This window comes from Triturus cristatus, chromosome 10 (genome assembly GCF_964204655.1).
Source record: "Triturus cristatus chromosome 10, aTriCri1.1, whole genome shotgun sequence".
Classification (NCBI taxonomy): Eukaryota; Metazoa; Chordata; class Amphibia; order Caudata; family Salamandridae; genus Triturus; species Triturus cristatus.
Genome location: NC_140593.1, coordinates 491736165 through 491760041, shown reverse-complemented (window position 1 = coordinate 491760041; position 23877 = coordinate 491736165).

Genomic DNA, 23877 nt, shown 5'->3' with positions numbered 1-23877 from the left:
TGAATTTCATGTGCATGTTGCATTTGTTCTTTCTCACGTTTCTGTTGCAGGTTGAAAAATCATTCTTGTTAGTTAGAATAATGTCTTTGTTTTAGGAGTTAGGCTTAGGGAGAAGAGGATACATTGAGCGTTGATATTGATATTGGAACACTGTTGTACTTTCTCATCAGAGCAATCCTGGGAATCAAAGTAATCTCGCCAAAGCTTGGGAGCATCGCTGTCTAATGGAAAGTTACCTATGAGGAGGTGGCCTGACAGATGGGCGTGATTCGCAAAGCACCCTGGAATACTACCTGTGGTATTGATGTATCAAAACTAGGGAAAGTGTCCGGGGACTTCTGCCTTGCATTGACAAAGAGAGCATCTTAGAACGAGCTCTGTAGCTTTATGCTACGTGATCCAACTGATGTGGGGAGACTTCTTAGGAAGGCTTTACACGCCGACACCTTAACTGATTTTGCCTTGGCAAATGCTATGTAGGGATGTCACGTTACTGATAGTGTAGGGATAGACTAATGCTTTATACCCACAAACTTGCAATGAAGGGGAATCTGGATGTCTTCCCAATAATCTTTTGTATCCTTTTTCCCGAACTAATCATTCTGTGCATGCTGCACCACCTTAACTTCATCCGTAGATTTGGCTTTGTATTAGTTCCAATGTATTTCTACGCCCTCACAATCAGGTGCCTGTACGTTCAGTTGTTCTTGGCTTTGAAATAAACCAACAACATTTAATTGGGAGTCTGTGATTATTAAGAGTCATGGTGAACTGAAAGGATTGATCTGCTAATGACTTCTCCCCCCCCACGCTTTTACGCTGATAAAAAGAACATCGGGCCAAGGTTCCAGAGCAGATCTAGCACATGGCCTCATGCTCCTTCAAGGGCATATGGGATTGCCTTGAAAAAAGTTGTCCACAGATGATGCTCAGATGGACTTATTTTCTGACAAACATATATGTAATTGAAAATATTGCAATGAATCATAAGAGAGCAAGCTATTTCTGGACTGTTGAATATGGACAAGGGGCCGTGGATGTTTGTCCCATAAGAAATCATCCTAAAAATGGTGTTCAATAATACATTTTGGGGCTTATTTATGAGAGGCTTGCGTTGCTGGAGTGTTCCTTTTTTTGACTCTTCAGCGGCGCAAGCCTCTAAATTGCATCTATGAGGCTACGCAAAGCCACCCTGTGTGGCTTTGTATGACCTAATAGATATGGCGTAAGACAAAGCAGCGCAAGTTGCTGAGTTGCCTTGCTCTCTGCACCACCCATGGATTTTGACACTGCCCCAAATTTACTTAATCACATAAACCTGGCGTAGCCCCAAAACCTTATGCCTCCCCAGAGCAGGCATAACGAGGATAATTAATTTTATTCCTCCTCTTTTTTTCCTCCTTCCATGTGTGCTGCATTCCAAAGCACATATAGAAAGAGGAAAACACCTCTCTGGATTGATTTTGTGCAAGAAGGTGCCCCTTCCTGCGCAAAAACAATCCTGCCTGCAACGGAAGCACCCTTGCAGCATGGTACAAGGGTGCAGCCTACCTTGGCGCTAGGCAATAAATTGTGCGATAGTGCAGCGTGAAAGGACAGGAATGCACCGTAATTCATCAAAAACATGCATCCCTTTCACATTGGCATAGGGCAGCACAGCAAGAAGACTTGTGGTACTGCCCTACGCAAATTCCTCATAAATGAGGCCCTTTATGTTAAGTTTCAATAATGTTCTTATTTGGGCCTTTCAAAAGCACATTTTGGCACATATATTGAGAAAATTTAAATGGTATTCAAAGTTGTTTGTGAAGTGGCTGTAGCATTTTCCAAACAGTATGAAATTTAAGAAATCACATGGCGACAAGTTTTAGCATTCCCTAGAGAACATACAGGTCTCAAACTAGTACCATATCTGTGCCACATGTTATGTACATCCTTGATTCCATTTGTCACAGTGGTGGACTAAATAAGAACTTCAATACTGGATGGCTCCGGCAGGTCTTCAACTCTCTGGCGAATTAGTGACTCTGCAAAGCACAGCTATTTTGTGGCTATCCTTCCCCTAGGCTGCAGGAGAGCCAAGTGGTGCCATGTTTACCCTCCTGCTTAGGGAAATGCCCTAAGAGTTGTGTATCAATGGGGTAACCCGAAATACCACTGGACCCGGGTAGCAGGCAGTACAACAAAAATTGGTCACAGTGGAATTCAAATTTTACATGAAATGTAGTTTTAGGTTATTCAAACATCACCATGATATATTCAAATGAACATCATTTTATTTTCATCACATGATTAATCACGAAAGCAATGTTGTCTGTACATTTTATAAAATTGATGCTCAGAAAAGGGGACAGAGTGCTCGGTAAGAAATATGTGCTAGTGAGGGTTGTAGGAAAGGAAAGGCATAGTGTAATATTTACATCAGATATAGCTGAAACCTATCCAGCCTAATGATAGCGAATTAATATGACACAAACATAGCAAATTATAGACTCAGATAATTCATCGCTGTTGTCTATGCTTGAAAGTTAGTGCAAGACCGTCGACGTTTTGACCCCTATGTGTTATAAAGGTAATTTGATCCTTATCCTGGGGTCTTCATCAGGACCAAAGTCTGGAGGAATGGGGGAGAAAAGGAGCACCAAGAAGTAATCAAATATTTGGACATTAGTCTGGTGATGGGGGTAATTAGCTAATAGAAAATGAAGGAGATGGAGATAGCAATAGATGGTTACCAATTTCATGCAGCATGAAGAATCAGACCGCAGACTGTAAAGGGGTGGGCCCTTAGTCTCCTAAGTCAGAGATGACGAGAAAGAACCGAGATACACATTAGGCTTCTGTCGCATCAGGTTTATCGCGAGGGGGGGGGAAGGTTGCAACCCTCTAGGGTGCTGAAGGCACTTACTTTAAAATGTGAAATTGCATCAAAAACAAGCTTAGAATGTGGGCTTTGAATCCTCACAATGCATGGGTAGGTGGATCTAGACTTCCACACAACCGGAAAAGGGATTGATCAGTAACCTCCTAAGAGAACAAACAACAGGCTCAGCATACTAGTCCCCAGGAACAAGGAAAGAATAATAAAACAACTACTTATGAGTTAATAAGACTTGCGTGGTTCACATATCTCAATGATATAGGACACGGCCATTAATCCTATTGTCCGAGGTAAACTAACAACATCCGAAAGTGGTGTCTAGTATACAATTAGCCAAGGTGCATCCCAAACTTTATTTCAGGAACATTACTCTGGTTAATACTTCTTTTCAAAATACCAATTTTAGTAGAGGCTCCACTACCATGTGCAAGTACAGTCCCTCTGCTTTTGGGGCATCTAGAGCAATTTCTCGTATGCAAAAATGTGGTGCTTTTTGACTGTCAACTCCTTGGCAAACCATTTGTGGTAAATAGGGGGCAGAGGCATAATAGGAGATTGAATTTAGTTAAATTCCATAGCTAATTAATGGGATCAGTAAAAAATGGGAGCACTTTATAGATTTTGTCCTCTACATCCGGGTTGCCAATGACACCACAGAATTCTGTTTGTGTGGTTGCTGCTCTAAAACGTACTTTAGGTTGTGGATGGATCGTGGTGCTCTGAAGTTTAATTAACACTGCTGTTTGTCACTTAACCACAAGCTCATAAGGGTTTCTTTACATCAAAGTGTTGTTTGGAAAACTACATTTGAAGCATTGGTGATATTCACCCGAGGGCATGCTCCCCCATGGTAAGGACATTGTAGAAGCACCCAACTATGCAACAGGGCAGGTTTGTTATCATGCCATGTTCTCCACTTTAAAGATGCATTATCTCAGGGTCACACTTCAGCAGTCCTTCGATTCCTGCCTTGATGAGATGCATTCCCTTGAGATGAGTAAAACCATCTAGATCAGATGATTTGTGCCCATAAGTTGGACCTGGAGCCCTGGGTGAAGGAGCTTTGGAAACATATGAGGAGAAGGCAGTAGCGTAATGGCAACACAATGCATGTGGAGTTAAATGGATGTAATGTGTGGGCTGGGCTCACTCACATCCCTCCTCCTCCTCTCAGTTTACTGCACATATTTGTAAAAGATGGGAACCAAGCTGCCACAACATAAAACAGTCAATTTCTAACTGCTGAACTTTTGGTGTATGGGCACCAAACCACACAAGGTTTTATAGTCTCGTTTAAGTGTTTAATGCACTGCCTATGCACAGCCATAACTGCTGAGCAGTGCAGTGGACTGGTGCCACTAATGCTCTCTTCTAGCATGAAAGAGTAACAGTAATGTTTATTCACGGCAAACGCAACATCTGAGTTTATGGCTTCGAGAGTGTGCTATACAACTCCTTTCCTTAGTTTTGGCGGAGGGACATTTAAAATTCAGGTTTTAAGGTATGAAAACTAACTGCTGGCTTTTGAATATATATATATATGCTGAAATGATGAAATGCTGAATATGCTGCTAATTTGACTGCAACAAACTGCACCTTAAAAACTATGACGAACACGCTGTGGTCCATTCCTGTTTCTTGGGGGATCCCAGGCACGACAGGATTTTTTTTTTTTTTTTTTTTTTTTTTTAAAAAGTTTTTATTGAACAATAATTCGATTACAAGCACGGGCCTACAACCACCAGGGCCGGCCGCTAAGTACAGAATAAAATATACATTTATCAAAGCTGCAGTCGGTTCCCGGGGCTCGGCCCCGTAGTGACTCCGGATAGTTCTAAAGGAACAGGAGACTTAAGTCCAACAAACACAAAAAACTAAAAGAAAAACAAAAGGCGAGGCATAAAGACAAACAGTGCAGGTCAGGCTTCCTCCGGGGAACTCCAGTTCAGACCATTAAGCAGCACGCGAAAGGAAGGAGTACCGGGAGGCTGGGGACGGGGGGGGGGGGGGCCAAGGGAAACGAACGTCCATATGTAGTCATTCCAAAAGGTGCCCGGAACCGTCAAGGGTCAGGGGGACATGGCGATATCGGTGTCCACCAGGGGGGGCGTACAGATACCCCCGCGATATGCATTCCATTGCCCCCAGATTCTGCCCCATGCCCCCGGCTTACCACGGGCAACATACACAGTCTTCTCCCTGAACATACACCAGTCCATATTCTCCTTCCATACTGACACGGTGGGCGGCCGCTGGGCACCCCAAAGCTGTGCTATATCTCTCTTGGCAATCATGTTCCCCAGGGCCGCCCACCGAGTCTGAGCTGCGCTATAATCTTTGGGCTCCCACACATTCAGGACACAGCGACGCACCTCCGGCAGCAGCACAACCCCAGTGACCTGTCCCATAACCGTATGTACCCGGCGCCAGTAGTCCGCCACCTCGCGGCACTCCCACAGGATATGGAGAAAGGTGGTGCTGAGCCCACAACCCCGCTTACAGAGCCCATCATCGGAATATCCCATCGAGACTAAGCGAGGACCCGTCACATACTCCCGGTGAAGAATCTTAAGCTGTACCAACCGGAGACGGGCCGGAATGGCGACCTCCTTGGGGGACGACAGTGCAGACTGCCAGTCCTCGTCGTCCAATTCCACCCCATCCCCCGTCCAAGCCTCCCGAAGGCGCACCAAGAGGTCAGCCCGATGATTAATCAGTTTCTTATAAATTAAAGAAATAGTACTGTCAGGGACATGTCCGTCAAGTATGCGGTCCTCGAGGGGCGAAGAAACCGGGATCTTGGTCCCCTCTCCAAAGACTGAAAGCAGGGCGTGTCGAACTTGGGCATAGCGGAAGAACTCCCTGTCCGTAAGCTCATATTCGGCCTGAAGAGCCGCGAAAGTCTTAACCGCGCCCTTATGCCACAGGTCTCCCACTTTGCTGATACCAATCGTATCCCACTGGTCAAACCCCTTCGTAGTCCAGAGGCTCCCCAGGCGATCGGAGGCAAACAAAGGAGTAGCACATGTCAGTCGCTCACTCCAGCCCGTGGCCGTAGTGGCAGCCCTCCAGGTCCGCACCGCAATCTTAGTAGGACCCGTAAGGGTCCGGCCAGCTGAGCGGGAGTAAAGCGCCCTGTTATAGTCCCCGCCGGGAAGCAGGAACTTGTCCATCTCATACGCCGGATTCAGGCCAGGCGCATACGTGGCATGGTTGATGGCCGAAAGCTGCGCGGCCCAATAATACCTGCGAATGTCGGGAAGCGCGATGCCCCCGTCGTACCAGGGGAGAGTAAGCTTAGCAAGAGCAATACGCGCCCGCCCGTCCCACACCAATCTCCTCTGCAGGCTCTCCACCTCCCGAAAGTAGGCCACTGGGATGACGTCGAAGGAATTCTGGAGTGCATAGAGGAACCTGGGAAGGGACATCATTTTGAACAGCGCGGCCCGACCCAGCGGGGACAGGGGCAGCCTGCACCACCGGGCCGTGTCCTCTCGCAATCGCCGAAGCGGACGCAGGAGATTCTGCTCATAGCGAGCCACCGGGTCCAGCGAAACGTATATCCCCAGGTACTTAAAGCCGCTCAGAGATACCTGGATCGGAAGCCGAGGCGGCAGGAGAGGAGGACCACCGGAGATCGGATAGACGCAGGATTTAGACCAATTGATCGTGAGGCCCGAATTATTCCCAAAGGAAGTCAAAACGTCAAAGAGGACGTTGAGCGACTGCCGCGGTGAGGTGAGATATAGGAGAATATCGTCCGCATACAGCGAAACCCGATCCTCAAAGCCCGGGGCCCACCGGATCCCTCTAAGCGAGGGCTCCCAGCGGAGCCAAGCCGCGAGTGGCTCCAGGGCGAGAGCAAAGAGCAAAGGGGACAAAGGGCATCCCTGCCTCGTGCCCCTGCCGAGGGCAAAGGGCCGAGAGACCCGCCCATTCACCACCACCTGAGCCATGGGTCCCGTGTAAAGAAGCTTCACCCAGCCAATAAATCCTTCCCCAAAGCCAAACTTAGCCAAGACAGCCCAGAGGAATGGCCACTCGATGGTGTCAAAAGCCATCGTGGCATCCAAAGAAACCAGCACGGCCGGTTCGGAGAGGAGCTCCGCCCTGGCAAGGGCGCCGTGAAGACGCCGCAAGTTAAGAGCGGTGTTACGATGCGGGATGAATCCGCATTGGTCCGGATGAATAAGATCGCACACGACGCTCAACAGACGATTGGCAAGGACTTTCGCCAGGACCTTATGCTCCGCATTTAGCAGTGAAATAGGCCGGTAAGAAGTACAGCGGTCTCGCGGCTTGTCCTCCTTGGGGATAACGACTATCGTGGCCAAACGCTGGTCGGCCGGGAGGGAACCCGCCGCCAGAGACTCACGGAACATGCGACTGAGGAAGGGCGCAATTTATATAGCTCAATGGGCAGACCGTTGGGACCCATAGCCTTGCCCGAGCGAAGGGAGCGGATCGCGGTCGCTATTTCATCCGCCGACAAGGGGGCGTCCAGCCGCTCACGGTCTTCAACGGACAGGCCGGGCAAGGCGATATCCCTCAAAAGAAGGCGAGAGTCGTCCTCATCCCTGTCAGTCACTGGGGAGTACACAGCCCGGAGGTGGTCGGCAAAACATTCCACAATCTCGTCAGGCTCCGTCACACACACACCATCCGCAGCACGCAACTCCGGGACCACACGATTCACTCTCTCCTTCCTGTCCAGCCACGCGATCAACTTTCCCGCCTTGTCCCCGGCATCGTACAGTCGACCCTGCTGCTCCCTATACATAGTTTTGGCCGCGTCAGTGACCAGGGACCCATACTCAAACTGTTTCAGGCTGAGGGCATGGAGCCCGTCCGGAGTGACATTCGCCTCCAAGGCCGACTCCAGCCCCACTATGTCAGTCTCCAGCCTCACCACCGCCTCACTCTTGACCCTCTTAGCCACCACTATCTGGGAAAGGGCGTGTCCGCGGATCACGGTTTTAAAGGCTTCCCACAGGGACATTGCAGACGACACCGACCCCTCGTTATCCAGGAAGTATTGGTCCATAGCCTTGACCAGGCTGTCACGAGTCGTAGGGTCTCGCAGGTACCATGGGTTAATGGGAGCGATCCGCCCTGCAGACCGCGGCCCGGTGTCGAAAAGAAGCCACAGCGGAGAATGGTCGGAGATACCCCGCGCCAGGTGCCTGACCTCACGAATCCGACCAGTCTGCGCCGCGGGCATAAGGAAGTAGTCTAACCTAGAGAGACTCCCATGCGCCCCCGAGTGAAAGGTGAATTGACATTGGGTCGGATGCATTAATCTCCAACTATCCACCAGGCCGAAGGTATCCAGCATCCCACCCAGCCATGCCTGGGCAGCGGGGAGGGTCCTTGGTGGGTGACGATCCAGTTCACCCGAAACCACAGAATTAAAGTCCCCGCCCATGAGCAGGAGGCTGTCCGGAAGGTCAAGCAGCATTCGACCCAAGTCAGTGAAGGTGGAGTTCTGGAGGCCCGGGGGGACGTAAACTGAAACCAGGGCAAGGGGCTGCCCCTCCCACCTCCCAATCAAGCACACATAGCGCCCTCTGTCATCCGAGACTATCTTAGTGATCTCCACCGGAAGTGAGGTTCGCAGGAGAATGCCCACCCCCCTGGAACCAGTTGTGAAGCCAGAATGGGCCACGAGGCGGTATCCCCCCCTGTTCATTGCATGACAAACATTACCAACCAGATGCGTCTCCTGGAGAAACACCACATCAGGAGTCAAACGACGCAAATATTGCAGTACTACACCCCGCTTGATACGGTCCCCCAACCCATTGACGTTCCATGACATAAGCCTCAACCCGTCCCCCCCCATCCCCCCCAATAGATCAAGGGTCCCCCAGCCTGCAGCACAGTTCCCAAATGTGGACAAAAATCAGTACCTCGCCCTGTAAACAAAAAACACACAGCAAAACAACCCCACCTCCCCCCCAACCCCACCCCAGGACCAACTCCCCCCACCCTGCACCCCTGCGGGCCAAAAAACCCCCCCAACTTGCAGTGTGCCTGTCGCCCCTCTAACCCCATTCTACGAAAAGACCCCAGAGGAGGTAAGGGACCCGTCCCCGCCCGCCCCCCTCACTGGTCCTGGTTAAACACAATATGCAAGTGAAATAAGACCCGACTGTACAGTGCAAAACGGCAAAATCAAGGACCAAAAGTCATTCTAAAGGGGACCCGTCACCCGCGGTGCCCGCAGAGGGTCCGGGACGGCCACCTCCGTCCGGCAGAGAGTCCAGCCAGTCACTTGCAGCCACGGGAGAGTCAAAAAAGGCTGTCCGATCCCCATGTTCCACTCGGAGTTTTGCAGGGTAGAGCATCGAATACTTTAGGCCCAGCTCGCGGAGACGACGCTTCACCCCTTGGAATCCCATCCGTTGTTTCTGGACCAGTTGCGTGAAGTCCGGATAAAAATTGATGGTCGAGTTCTCATGACGAACCGGGCCGTGGGTCCGTGAGGCCTGCAGAATAGCGTCGCGGTCCCTGTAGTGGAACAGTTTGGCCACGATAGGCCTCGGGGGGGCCCCCGGCCGTGGCCGACCGCCCGGAACTCGATGGGCCCGCTCCACGGCAAAGAACTTACTTAGGCCAGCCGGGGACAACTGTTTCAGGATAAGTTCCTCGACCACGAGGTCAACCGGGCGGCCGTCAGAGGACTCCGGTACACCTATGACGCGGATGTTGTTGCGTCGGGCCCGTCCCTCGAAGTCCTCAAGCCGCCGGGCCATATGATCGTTGACCACCCTGATGTCTCCAAGCGCGGCCCGCAGATCCGACACCTCCGCACCGAGGGTGGAGGTCCGTGTGTCGAGAGCCTGGACCCTCTCGTTAGTTTTGGAGAGGTCGGCCCGGATCAGGGTGACATCAATCGCGACAGTGTCAATCTTACGGGCCAGGGCCTCATATTGCGTCGCGATGGTTTCCCTAATGCCCTCAATGGCGCCCATAATGTCCTGCAGGGATAGTTCCGTAGAGACGGTCGCGCCTCCCTCCGCAGTATCCGAGGGAGGGCCAGCAGCGCCAGAGGGCCCCCTGCCCTGGGTGTATCGGTCCATGTTATTGCTCTGGACTGCTCCCCCGCGGAGGGAAGCCTTGGTCTTGCGGCCCTCGGGACCCCCTTTGCCCCCCATGTGAACACGGTCACTCAAGGGGACACCCAATCAAGAGGTGTAAGGGCACCAGCAAGAAGACCACAAAATGTCGGTAGAGGGGGTCCGAGGCGATAGGCACTCTAGTAGCAGGTGAAAGAAAACCTCATTCAGAGGCCCAGGAAGCACCTCGCCACCCCGAGCGCACCCCCCTGCCGGTCTCCTGAAGTGCAAAACCGAAACCGAAAGTGGTGGATCGGCAACTGGCACCGCGCTGAAGCCGCTGTTGTTCAATTGCAGCCCGGCCCCTCGGGTCACCTTCACCCCGGTCACCTCCGTCGGGTGGGTCCCAAAAGTTCCGACGGCGACAACTCAGGATTCCCAGGTCCGATTTGAGTTTTGAAAAGAGATATATGCTCAGCTGGTCTTTATCTCCCAGATTCCATAAGCCACGTCAGGATATTCTCAGGATAGATTCCGAGGAGCAGAGAAGGTCCGGGGAGCCCTGTGCTCACGCGACCATCTTGGATGCGCGCTAGGCTCCTCCTCCCACGACAGGATTTTGATATTTTATATATATATATATATATATATATATATATATATATATATATGAATGTAAATTCGTCTGCAATGCTGCCTTTGTCAGGAAGACGAAGACCAGACCCAAAATCAGTGCCAATCACGGTAATTTTATTTTAGATGTTCCTAAGCCAGTCCGACATTATATATATATATATATATCAATTTGCAACTTGACAGGAGTGGCGTTTCTGGATACGAAGGATGCGGAATCGGGTATCTTAGAGAGTGATACTGCTGCTCGTATCGTTGGACGAATTTATAATATGACTGATATTAGAAGGATGTGACATTTTGACGCTACTTAGCAGATAAACGATTCTATTTTAGGTAAATCGAGATATTTACCTCGTTAAACCCTGAAGAAGTCCCGTGGTGGACGAAACGCGTCGGCTGCTTTGGCTGTCTTGGATGTTTTAATGTGTATATGACAAATGAAAAATAAAGAAGAATGATTTGAAAAGAAAAAACACAAATGATATGGACTGATTTAAATTATACTGTACCTTTTGGGTGGTGCATCTCGTGCTGTTTTTTCACGTATGACTCCAGGGACTGGAACAGCACTGTGCTGGCGGGTGCTAATCGAGAGTGCACGCTTGGGGTGAATTTAAAACATCACCCACAAATATGATGGGGTAACGAAAAATCCAGTGCTGTCCTAGAGGGATTCCGCTAGCTTTGTTTCTCTATATCTCCCCGGGTATTGTTTACGAATTGTTCGGGGGGCTGCGAGGCCAACTCAAGACCGGGGATCGGCAACCTCCGGGGCTTTACTTAATTATGCAGGGTGGGCCTTGCCAGTCCTTGAAGCCTCGGTGGCCCTAGGCAGTGCCTTATTGGTTCTGAAATCACACGGGCAGTACTCATGGTGTTATAAAGTGATACACTCATAGAACCCTTGCCGTTGTAGAATTACCCAGGCTTCATTTATGTAATATCTGTTTATATTTGGTAGGTGCACCGCAAAATTTGAAATGTTTTCCCTCATAACCTACTATCAACCGCCAATTTTCACAATAAACTACAGGCAAGTGGTGTCAGAAAAAGAAGACCCATCCACTCACTTATTTATTGGTAAAAAAAATAACTTTTATTAAAACAGCACAAATAAATGGAAATGTAACTTTATTCGAACAACAGTAAAGCATGAAAGAAGTGGGTGGGACTCCTCCGGAAGCAGTGTACAAAACCTGCAAGAGAAAAAAGAAACATAAGTATGTGTGCCATGTCCAAGAGAACAAGCATTTACAGTGCAATAGGTCTCGCATTAACGCGAGTTTAAGCTATTGGCATTGTAAATGACAATGCCTTTTATTGATGTTTTAAAAACGAAAAAAAATAAAAGGCATTGTTATTTGCATTGTCGATAGCTCAAAGTTCCGTAAATACCAGACCTATTGCATTGCAAATGCTTGTTAATTGCTGGCAGGTCTACGACCAGGAGGAACCCGGCCCACTTAAAGCCCTGCGCACTATACGTTTCAAGCAAGCACCCTCTGCACAAGACTAAAGGCTCCTTGCCCTTTGACCCAAGGCACCCTGCACAGTGACACTGGCTCCTGCTCACAGTATGAGGTTCCAATCCCTAAAACTCACCACCATTCGCTCACCGCAAGAGACCAGAGGCAGCCTTAAGCCGCGCTCATGAGCTGGCATCAGAAAAGAGTCAATACCAGCACACGCCCTGAAGTTCTCGTAAGGCGCCACTTAGGCGCTCTAAAAACGTCAAAATAAATACAATGAAATAACAAGCCCGGGAGTTGTGTGCGCGCGCGCTACAAGAAAATTTAAAATAGCATGCGAGTGGTGCTCAGAGGCGCTTGAGTGAGTGCGCTGGCGATGAGCAGGTGCGTGATCGCGCATCCTGCTCTTTTTCAAAGCACATACTCGTGCTTGTTGCGTGTGGCTGCGTCTTCCCGCAAGCCGTATGCCGCCACAAGCACGAGTATGTGCTTTGTAAAAAGAGCTGCACGACGACTAAAGGTGTCCTATGCAGTGCATGCGCACTGCAAAGGCGAGACCTAAAAAGAAAGGTAGTCAGAATGAAAGGAAGAAAGTGAGAATGGGACAGAGAGTGAGTGGGTAGAAGGGAGAAGGGGAGGGAGAGTCAAAAGAACAGAGGGAGGAGGAGACAGAGCGTCGGCCTACTGCACCCAGTCCTCACTGTTCAACTCCCGTCACCCGTGTGTCTGGGACGCCGGGGTCCGCGAGAAAGAGTGCGGTCCAGCAAGTCTATAAATGAAACAGAGATATGAATGAGGCCAGAGATTATATTATTATCTACGGCAACATCGCTTGTCCTCATCACGGGCTGAGCATCCACTCCGCCGATTATGGTGCCACTAACTCAGTGTCTGAAAAAGGACAAATAATATAATGGTGGAAACGTCTTAACCCCTTCGATGCTCATGACGGAGCGGTTCCGTCATGAGCATCGGTTGGGCTGTGCTCATGACGGAACCGCTCCGTCATGAGCACAGCCCCTGGGGGAAGCGCTGGCGCTTCCCCCCTGGGACATCGATCGTGCCCCTACAGAGCGGGATGGCAGCGGAAGAGTTTCTGCTGCCACCCCCGAGCCCCCCCACGCTTCCTGATGACGTCAGCGCGCACAGCGCGCGCCCGCGTCATCAGGAAGCGTTGGACGCGCTGGAATTCATTTCTTCCAGCGCGTCCAACGGGGAGGGTGAGTGTTTTGCTGCGGTGTGGCGGGGGGGCGGAATTCAAAGGCCTTGAGGCATCGGGGGAGAGGAAAGAGTATTTCCTCTCCCCTGATGTCTCAATGCTGGGCATTCCTGCAGCACGATCACGCACAGCGTCGCGATTGTGCTGCAGGAATGCCACCACTAGGCACCAGGGATGTTTCATTGTAGTAAAGGAAGCGACCCCTTGGGCAAGGGTCGCTTCCTGGGGCCCCATAATGCATGCAAGACTTTTCTGCCCCCTCTGGGGGCAGATCGGTTTTATTTTTTTGCCGTTTCTGCTCCCAGGGGGGGCAGAAAAGCCCACTAGACACCAGGGATCTGATTATCATTGTAGGAAGCGACCGCTTGGGCAAGAGTCGCTTCCTGGGCCCCCTAATTAATTTGAAGACTTTTCTGCCCCCTCTGGGGGCAGATCGGTTTAATTTTTTTGCCATTTCCGCTCCCAGGGGGGGCAGAAAAGCCCACTAGACACCAGGGAATTAGTGGAAATAAAAATAGAAGTGACCCCTTGCTTCAGGGTGCAATTTTTTATAATATGTATTTGGCTCACCCGCCCCGGGACTGAGTAGCCTTTTTTTTCCTGCTGTTTTCTGCCCCACCTGGCACACAGCCCGATTGACCATTTGGGTAGTGACATAGCCTGTTATAATGTTTATTGTTATATTTTTTGTGAATTGCAATTGTAATGTTTTTTTTTTACTTTTTTGTTCTAGGTGAAGGCTTTTGCTCTTTTCAGTTTGCCATTTTGTTAGTGTTGGTTCTGCTGTTTGATTAGTTTGGTAAGAGACTTTTTTTTGTACAATGTAAATGTGTTTGATTTCTCTGCATGAATTTGTTTTGCCAATGTTGTAATAATAGCAGTATGTTTGGTTTTTGAGTGTCAAAAACTTTTTGCATTGGTGCTCGATGTGTATTTTGTTGTCTTGTGAGTAATTTGTTTTTTTTTCTTCTTTCTAGTTGGATATCGTTGGTTTTTGCTGTGTCACTGCAGAGTTGTAATCGAATTGTATAGTTTTTGAGTACATTGATCTTTGTGATAAAGGTACACATTTCTTTACTGACTTGGTTTGCACATTGTTGGTTGTTGTTGACTTGTTTGTGCAGTCTTCTATCTTAGTAAGTATAATGGCTAGCCGCAGGATTACTGCTCAGCAGGTTGTTGGTTTGCTGTTTGAGTCTTCCTCTGACCATGGTTCAGAGACTGACTCTGCATCTGAGGGAGAGGAGGCAGGGGACGATTCTGGCAGTGAGTTGTCTCTCTGTATGGAGTCATCGGATGATGAAGATACTCTTAGTGCGGATGAAGTGCCTGTGTTAGAGGAGGAGACTGATGTGCCGATAGTGCGGCAAGAGGCATCTGGGCTGCAGCCTGGGGCTGCAAGGCTTCCCTTTGAAAGTGATGACTTCTGGGTTGCCCCAGGCATGGTGCAGCCGGCATTGCCAGAGTTTACTGGTGTTCCAGGGTCTAGAGTGAATACTGAAAACTTTTTGCCGGTAAATTTTTTTCAGTTGTTTATGGACGATGTGTTTTTGGCAGAGATTGTTGAGCAGACTAATTTGTATGCCGAACAGTTTTTGAGGGACAACAGTGCCAGTCTTAAGCCATACTCTAGAGCTACCCAGTGGACTCCCACAAATGTTGAAGAGATGAAGAAGTTCTTGGGTTTAATTTTTTTTTGATGGGCTTGCTAAGGAAGCCATCAATGTCTTCATATTGGTCTAGCAGTCCCTTGATGGCAACGTCTATTTTTCCGGCAGTCATGACTCGTGACAGGTATTTGCTTCTGCTTCGGATGATGCATTTTGTTGATAATGGTTTAGCGTTGCCACGAGATCACCCTGAGTGTGACTGTCTTTTTAAGATTAGGCCTGTCCTTGATCACTTTGTTGATCGATTTTCTGAGATTTATGCCCCTGGGAAAGAAATTGCAGTGGATGAGTCTTTGGTGTTGTTCAAGGGCCGCTTGGTTTTTAGGCAATACATTCCTAGTAAGAGGGCACGCTATGGAATAAAGCTGTATATGCTGTGTGACAGTAGGACTGGATATGTCTCTAATTTCAGGGTGTACACCGGTAAGGAATCTAGGATTAACCTCCCTGGTTGTCCGTCCACTTTTGGAGTGACTGAGAAAATTGTTTGGGAACTTGGTAGAGGATTTTTTAACAAAGGCCACCATTTATATGTAGATAACTTCTACACTGGTGTGCGGTTGTTCAGGGAATTGACCAAAGCCGTACCTCCCTGGAAGCCGCCGGGTGTCTAGTCTTCAGAAATGCGTGGGTTTGGTAGGTTTCCCTAGATGGCCGCCGAGCACCGGGCCAAAAACCCAAGTGACCCCCCTTGCAAAACCAGGTGGTTTTGCGATAGGCCATTTTGATGTCGCCTCACTACGTTTTGGGCCCTTGCCTGCCGCGGGTACTTGGGCCTCCCACACAAGTGAGGCACCATTTTTACCGGGAGACCTGGGGGAACGCTGGGTGGTGGTAAATTTGTGTGAGCCTGGTGATGCCACAACTTTCCCACCCCAAAATGTGTGAAAAAAGTGGGTTTTTCAGCTAAAATTTAGGTTTGCAGGGGATTCTGGGTAAGGAAACGTTGGGGGATCCACGCAAGCCATACCTCCCTGGAAGCCGCCGGGGTGTCTAGTTTTCAGAAATGCGTGGGTTTGGTAGGTTTCCCTAGATGGCCGCCGAGCACCGGGCCAAAAACCCAAGTGACCCCCCTTGCAAAACCAGGTGGTTTTGCGATAGGCCATATTGATGTCGCCTCACTACGTTTTGGGCCCTTGCCTGCCGCGGGTACTTGGGCCTCCCACACAAGTGAGGCACCATTTTTACCGGGAGACCTGGGGGAACGCTGGGTGGTGGTAAATTTGTGTGAGCCCGGTGATGCCACAACTTTCCCACCCCAAAATGTGTGAAAAAAGTGATTTTTTTCAGCAAAAATTGAGGTTTGCAGGGGATTCTGGGTAAGGAAACGTTGGGGGATCCAGGCAAGCCATACCTTCCTGGAAGACGCGGGGTGTCTAGTTTTCAGAAATGCGTGGGTTTGGTAGGTTTCCCTAGGTGCCGGCAGAGCTAGGGTTCAAAAACTACAGCTCGTCACTTTGCCAAAAAAGGGTCATTTTTCACTGCAAAATTGAGGTGGGACCACGTTGCGTTTTGCGCCGTTTCCTGTCGCGGGCACTAGGCCGACCCGCACAAGTGAGGTACCCTTTTTCTCGTAGGACTTTGGGGAACGCGGGGTGGGTGGAAATTTGTGGATCCACGCAGATTCCAGAACTTTCCATCACAGAAATGTGGGGAAAATGTGTTTTTTTGTCAATTTTTTACGTTTGCAAGGGATTCTGGGTAACAGACCATGGTGGGAGGCAGTCAAGTTACCCCATCCTGGATTCCCCTGGGTGTCTAGTTTTCAAAAATTTATAGGTTTGCTAGGTTTCCCTAGGTGCCGGCAGGGCTAGGGTTCAAAAACTACAGCTAGTCACTTTGCAAAAAAAGGGTCATTTTTCACTGCAAAATTGAGGTGTGACCACGTTGCGTTTTGCGCCGTTTCCTGTCGCGGGCACTATGCCGACCCGCACAAGTGAGGTACCATTTTTCTCGTAAGACTTTGGGGAACGCGGGGTGGGTGGACATTTGTGGATCCACGCAGATTCCAGAACTTTCCATCACAGAAATGTGGGGAAAATGTGGTTTTTTTGTCAATTTTTTACGTTTGCAAGGGATTCTGGGTAACAGACCATGGTGGGAGGCAGTCAAGTCACCCCATCCTGGATTCCCCTGGGTGTCTAGTTTTCAAAAATGTATAGGTTTGCTAGGTTTCCCTAGGTGCCAGCAGGGCTAGGGTTCCAAAACTACAGCTAGTCACTTTGCCAAAAAGGGGTCATTTTACACTGCAAAATTGAGCTGTGACCACGTTGCGTTTTGCGCCGTTTCCTGTCGCGGGCACTATGCCGACCCACACAAGTGAGGTACCATTTTTCTCGTAGGACTTTGGGGAACGTGGGGTGGGTGGAAATTTGTGGATCCACGCAGATTCCAGAACTTTCCATAACAGAAATGTGGGGAAAATGTGTTTTTTTTGTCAATTTTTTACGTTTGCAAGGGATTCTGGGTAACAGACCATGGTGGGAGGCAGTCAAGTCACCCCATCCCGGATTCCCCTGGGTGTCTAGTTTTAAAAAATGTATAGGTTTGCTAGGTTTCCCTAGGTGCCGGCAGGGCTAGGGTTCCAAAACTACAGCTAATCACTTTGCAAAAAAAGGGTCATTTTTCACTGCAAAATTGAGGTGTGACCACGTTGCGTTTTGCGCCGTTTCCTGTCGCGGGCACTATGCCGACCCACACAAGTGAGGTACCATTTTTCTCGTAGGACTTTGGGGAACGCGGGGTGGGTGGACATTTGTGGATCCACGCAGATTCCAGAACTTTCCATCACAGAAATGTGGGGAAAATGTGTTTTTTTTGTCAATTTTTTACGTTTGCAAGGGATTCTGGGTAACAGACCATGGTGGGAGGCAGTCAAGTCACCCCATCCTGGATTCCCCTGGGTGTCTAGTTTTCAAAAATGTATAGGTTTGCTAGGTTTCCCTAGGTGCCAGCAGGGCTAGGGTTCCAAAACTACAGCTAGACACTTCGCAAAAAAAGTGTAATTTTTCAGTGTGAAAATGTGGTGTGTTCACCTTAGGTTTTGAGCCACTTCCTGTCGTGGGCACTATGCCTACCCACACAAGTGAGGTATCATTTTTATCGGGAGACTTAGGGTAGTTCAGATTTGTAAAGCAACTGTTATTACCTATTGATTTTTGATGCATTTCTCCCTTCCAAATGAAAGACATTGTGTAAAAAAAAAGTCATTTTGAAAAATGACCAATAATTGTCATGCAAGTATGAGTATTCCCAATTTCGAAAATGTGCAAATATGCACTGTTTCTAAACTCTGTAATTTGTTCCCATTTCAGAAATACATAGGTGTCTTTCATACCGATTTTTCCATGTATACATTTTCCCACAATAATTGCTATATACCGGAACAAAAAAAAAAACATTACAAAATGCTGCTCAGTTTTTTACTCTGTGTTCGTTGGGCTCTTGGTGAACCTACAAGTCCTATATATCCCCACAACCAGGAAGGTCCACCGGATGTAACGGTACATTGCTTTCAAAGAGATGTCATAATTAGAAGAAGTTACAGGTGAAAACGTTGACTCAAAAGGCTGCTTTTTTCAACAAATTTTTCCTATATTTAACTGTTAGTTTCTATAAAGAAACCTTGATGGATCTACACAAATGACCCCTTGCTGAATTCAGAATTTTGTCTACTTTTCAAAAATGTATAGCTTTCTAGGATCCATTATTGCTTTTCTACCCATTTCTACCATTATCTGGAAGGAGGTTGAAAGCACAAAAAATAGCAAAAATAGGGTATGTCCCAAAACTGTATAAAAAATGTTGGATTTCTGACAAAAAACTGTCATTCCCTAAAAGCTGGAGAAATTGTGATTTCAGCCCCACAAACCCTTTTTTGATATCATTTGCAGAGCAAAACCCAGACGCTTTCATTTGCATCCACTTTTCCCCATTTTTCACAAAAAAACAAAATTTTGCTGTATTTTGACTAATTTCTGGGAACCCTCTAAGAGAATCCACAAACCCTCGGTACCTTTAGAATCCCCATGATGTCGGAAGAAAAGGACGCAAATTTGGCGTGGATACCTAACGTGGTCAAAAAGTTACAGGGGCCTAAGCGCGCACTACCCCAAATAGCCCAAAAAAGGCTTAGCACAGGAGGGGAAAAGGCCTAGCAGCGAAGGGGTTAAGGTAAATGAAGGTTTATTTCAAGCTTAAGAGAGAACACCAGTTGAGTTCATCCTTCCTTCTTGAAGTACGATCTACCAACTGTTAGTGGTAATCGTGGTTCAAAGAGGAGTTGGAGTGCACGAGAATACACAAAGGTAAATAATAATATATTATGCCAACGTTCACATACAAAGGAACAGAGCGCATGCTAAAAGGATAATGTGTGTGTTAAATGCAGTTGGGCAAGTCTGTGTGCATGTACACTTCGTAATCAGCTTACTACAGTGCCCCAAAAGCCAACGCCACGTGTCAGTAGGGCAGCGCTGCCCGCTGGCTCAGGCCTACAGTACGGTCCAGCAGGTCCTTAAAATGAGAGAGTGATGTGACTGAATGAGGTCAGAGATCACATCATTACGCACGGCAACATCGCTTGTTTGCACCTGTGCACCCAGGCTGATGCACCCCATCCCTTCCGCCGTACCGTGCCTCAATTGCAGACCCTGTGCACGCAGGCCCCACTGCTCACCTGCTGTCATTGGTTTGAGTCCAAACACCACGTCCAGCAGGGTATACAATTCAGATGCAGTTTTGATTGCCAGGATGATGTACACCTCATGGATCCCTTTTTTTTATTGCGCATTGTGATATGCGAGGTGGATGCGGCCATATCACCTGAAGCAGTAAGAACTGGGACATGTGGCGTCATTGTTATCCTATTTATACATACGCAAAGTGGGCTGGGCTTGCGTACGCCAAGCCAGCGTAGGGGTGTGAATAATTATCACGGAGTCCTGGGCGTTGTTCAGTTCCTGCCTGGGCAGGAAGTGTACTTATGTGTGTGTCCCTGTTGCAGTTTTGACGTCGCACAATCCGCTATTTACATTAATGTAGCATGTACCGGAAGGGCGGCAACTATCGCTAATGAGATGCTGTCCGAAAACATTGAATGGGCAACATCACATGTCGTTGTCAAGCTTGTGAATATGCGCAGACACGCATGTCAATGGTGTGCGGTATTATTGAAAGTGTTGCTATTGCGAAGCGCACACATGTGAATGTGCACGGCTGGAGGGAGGATCAGCAGTGAGGCTACGTCATACACAGTGATAACGCTCATTACAGTCAAGCAATGCATGTCAAACGTGAATCTGAAAGTCTCACATATGACACACTACTATACTGGTAAAGCCTGACAACAGAGCATACTGCTACACAAATCTACACATTACTCTTTACTGTTTGTCACATGTGATCTAGGATGTGCACTCTGCCCGTGGCTGATGATACCCCTTTGAGCCACCAATACCCAGGCCGAAAGGCAGCACAATAATGCGCGCACACACACACACCAGGGGCATCGTGTAACACACATTTGTTTTTTGATGTAACGTTTCAGATGCATGGGTATCACACGTGGAAGGCTACTGTACAGAACATGATTATTGATCAAGATGATCGTTGCATTTTGTGTGTACTATAAGATATATGTGCACAGCAAAAAAGTTTTCAAGAAAGCTCTGTAAGCAGAAGAGGTGTCTCTCATCAAACGGTGTAGAGAGAATGACTAAAATGGGTGGGGTCCTCCAACTGTTACAATGGGAAATGTTATGAACCAATCAAAATGCTTTTTTTAAGGTCACATGGCAAGCGCGCACTGAGCGCGCAAGGAGGCAGCACCCGACGCAATTTTGAAAGTTTATTACAGTTACAAATATATAAATGTGGAAAATATTTTAGATTATCGCTTACTCTCATATACACTTTAAACTTATTTAGATATAGTTTTGAGACATAAAAAAATAAATGAGGGAATGGCATACCCGGCGCGATACCATACGTCTATGACTTAACACAGGGCCTGGCAGCGTGCACTCGTCGCATACGGAACGCGCAGCCGGCGCTACCCTATACGTAGATGACGTAACGCGCATATTGGTACAGCGCAGCTGTCGCATACCAAACTAGGAGCTGGTGTGACCTTATACGTAAATGGTGTTAGGTGGGACACGGTGCTACGAAGCCGTCGGATACAAAATGCGCATCCTTAACGAGTTTTGCAATATCGCGGATAGGATTCGCGTGGTGATGGAGCTTGGTATACTGCCGGTACGGGAGTCTAGTTTTCGGAAAAAAAAATATATATACATACTTTTTTGGGAAGATATAAAAAATTACATACATTTTCAAATTTAAAAAAAATGGATAATAGAGTTGCAAAATATTACCAAAAAATAGAAAAAATATAGGTTTTATAAATATTAAAATATTAAATTAATATTTAAAAAACCTTTGAAATTCACTGAAAAAACCATAGGTTTTACAGACGTTAGAGTTAGGAATTAGCATTTAAAAAACCTTAGAAATTTACTGAAAAAACCCATAGGTTTCAGGGACGTTATAGTTAATTGGACATTTGACTCATATAAACCCAGAGAAATTCGCCTGTTATAGTTAGTTGAGCTAACTATAACTCACGCACCCGCAATGCACTGGTGATGACGTCACATATTACATCACTCATGAAATGGTCAGTGACATCACTGATGACATCACTGATGACATCTCAAATGACATCTCTGATGACATCATCCACGTGATAACCTGATGCACATACTGATGGCCTAATATAAACTTTGATACACGCACTCTAAAATACAGACTACTATTTTTGAAACCATACACACAACAATGCCAGATACTACATGCCACCCACTATTTTCTAGGTCTACACTCACATCCACTCACTTGTACATGCAGTTACTCATCAATACAGTACTACAATAACTACAATATGTACTCATACACCTATACATACAGTCAAAGCTGCAGTGAGCTGGCGTGTCTTGCCTCTCAAATGTACAAATAAATCCCAAGTGGGGTGTGGGGCAGGGCTCAGACCCCCGTTGACACCGTAATTCCTCCAATACTGCCCCACACCCCACTTGGGATTTATTTGTACATTTGAGAGGCAAGACACGCCAGCTCACTGCAGCTTTATTGAGCACTACGTTAACCAGCAGGCCCTGGGTGTGGCAACGCCCACTGGGGCGTGACTTATTAATTGAAAAGGTGCCGAAAAGTGCTGTGCCTTGACTCCTCCAGTTCCTGTCTCTGAAGAAGTGGAAACACGAAACGCGTCAGACAGTGAAACTGAAGTTCACTCCTGTGATGCAGTGTTCTGTTCCCGTTTCACCCTCCAATAAAATTGTTTGGCAACAGACCTACCTGGTGTGGGCTCTCTCTACAGCAGGCACTCTCTGTCTTGGATATGTAGCGGCCTCGCCTGAGCCGCGGAGAGAGCCCCGGTGCTCCTGTGAGCACCCCTGTGACGACGCCAACCGACGCCGCCGCGTAAGGACTGGGTGCCAGTATTGGAGGAATTACGGTGTCAACGGGGGCCTGAGCCCTGCCCCACACCCCACTTGGGATTTATTTGTACATTTGAGAGGCAAGACACGCCAGCTCACCGCAGCTTTATTGAGCACTACGTTAACCAGCAGGCCCTGGGTGTGGCAACGCCCACTGGGGCGTGACTTATTAATTGAAAAGGTGCCGAAAAGTGCTGTGCCTTGACCCCTTCAGTTCCTGTCTCTGAAGAAGTGGAAACACGAAACGCGTCAGACAGTGAAACTGAAGTTCACTCCTGTGATGCAGTGTTCTGTTCCCGTTTCACCCTCCAATAAAATTGTTTGGCAACAGACCTACCTGGTGTGGGCTCTCTCTACAGCAGGCACTCTCTGTCTTGGAGATATATATATATATATATATATATATAAATAGTCACTGAAAAAACATAGGTTTCAGGGACGTTATAGTTCGAAATTAGCATTTAAAAAACCTTAGAAATTCACTGAAAAAACCATAGGTTTCAGAGACGTTATAGTTAGTTGGATATTTGGCTCGTATAAAACCAGAGAAATTCGCCTGTTCTAGTTAGTTGAGCTAACTATAACTCGTGCGCTCGCAATGCACTGCTGATGACATCACATATTACTTCACTCATGACATGGTCAGTGACATCACTCAAGACATCACAGACGACATCTCAAATGACATCACTGATGACATCACTGATGACATCATCCAGTGAAGGTGTTTTTCTGTAAACTGTAAATATTTTTCTTATATATCTATGCCGAGGTCTATTGAAGAATGAGTCGATGTATAAGTGCCTGAATGGATTATTTAGTAGATGCATGACTGACTCTATAAGTCACTGATTGAACGTATGTTACTGAATGCATGGATTAGTGACTAAACTGTGTGAATGTCTCTAATTAGTCTCTCAGTTGGTGTGTAAGCAGGTACATGGGTTGGTGAGTAGCTACATCAGTGACTATATGGGTTAATGATTGAATGAGTATCTGTATGGGTGTCTGAGTGTCTATCGGAGTGGGTGGGAGGTGTCTGACTCTGTGCATACATGTCTGAATAGCTGTTTCACTGGTTCCATACATTCAAAACTGCATCTCGGAAGGACTGTATGGGTAGCTAACTGTGTGTACAGATGTGTTGATTAGTGAATTGATGTCTCAGTTGTATATATGTGAGTAACTATATATGTTTTTAGACAGTATATGTGAGTGTAGGGGTGTATAATTCACTATATGTGAGAGAGAGTGATTGCAAAAGTGTCTACATACACAAATGTGTACTTGTATTAGTGATTGCATAAGAGAGTAAGTATGTGATAGTATCTATATAAATAAGGGAAGTGCTGTGTGTATAAATAAGTCAGGTGGTGTGTATATATCTGCATAGGTGAGTACATGGGTGTGTGATTGATTTTTGG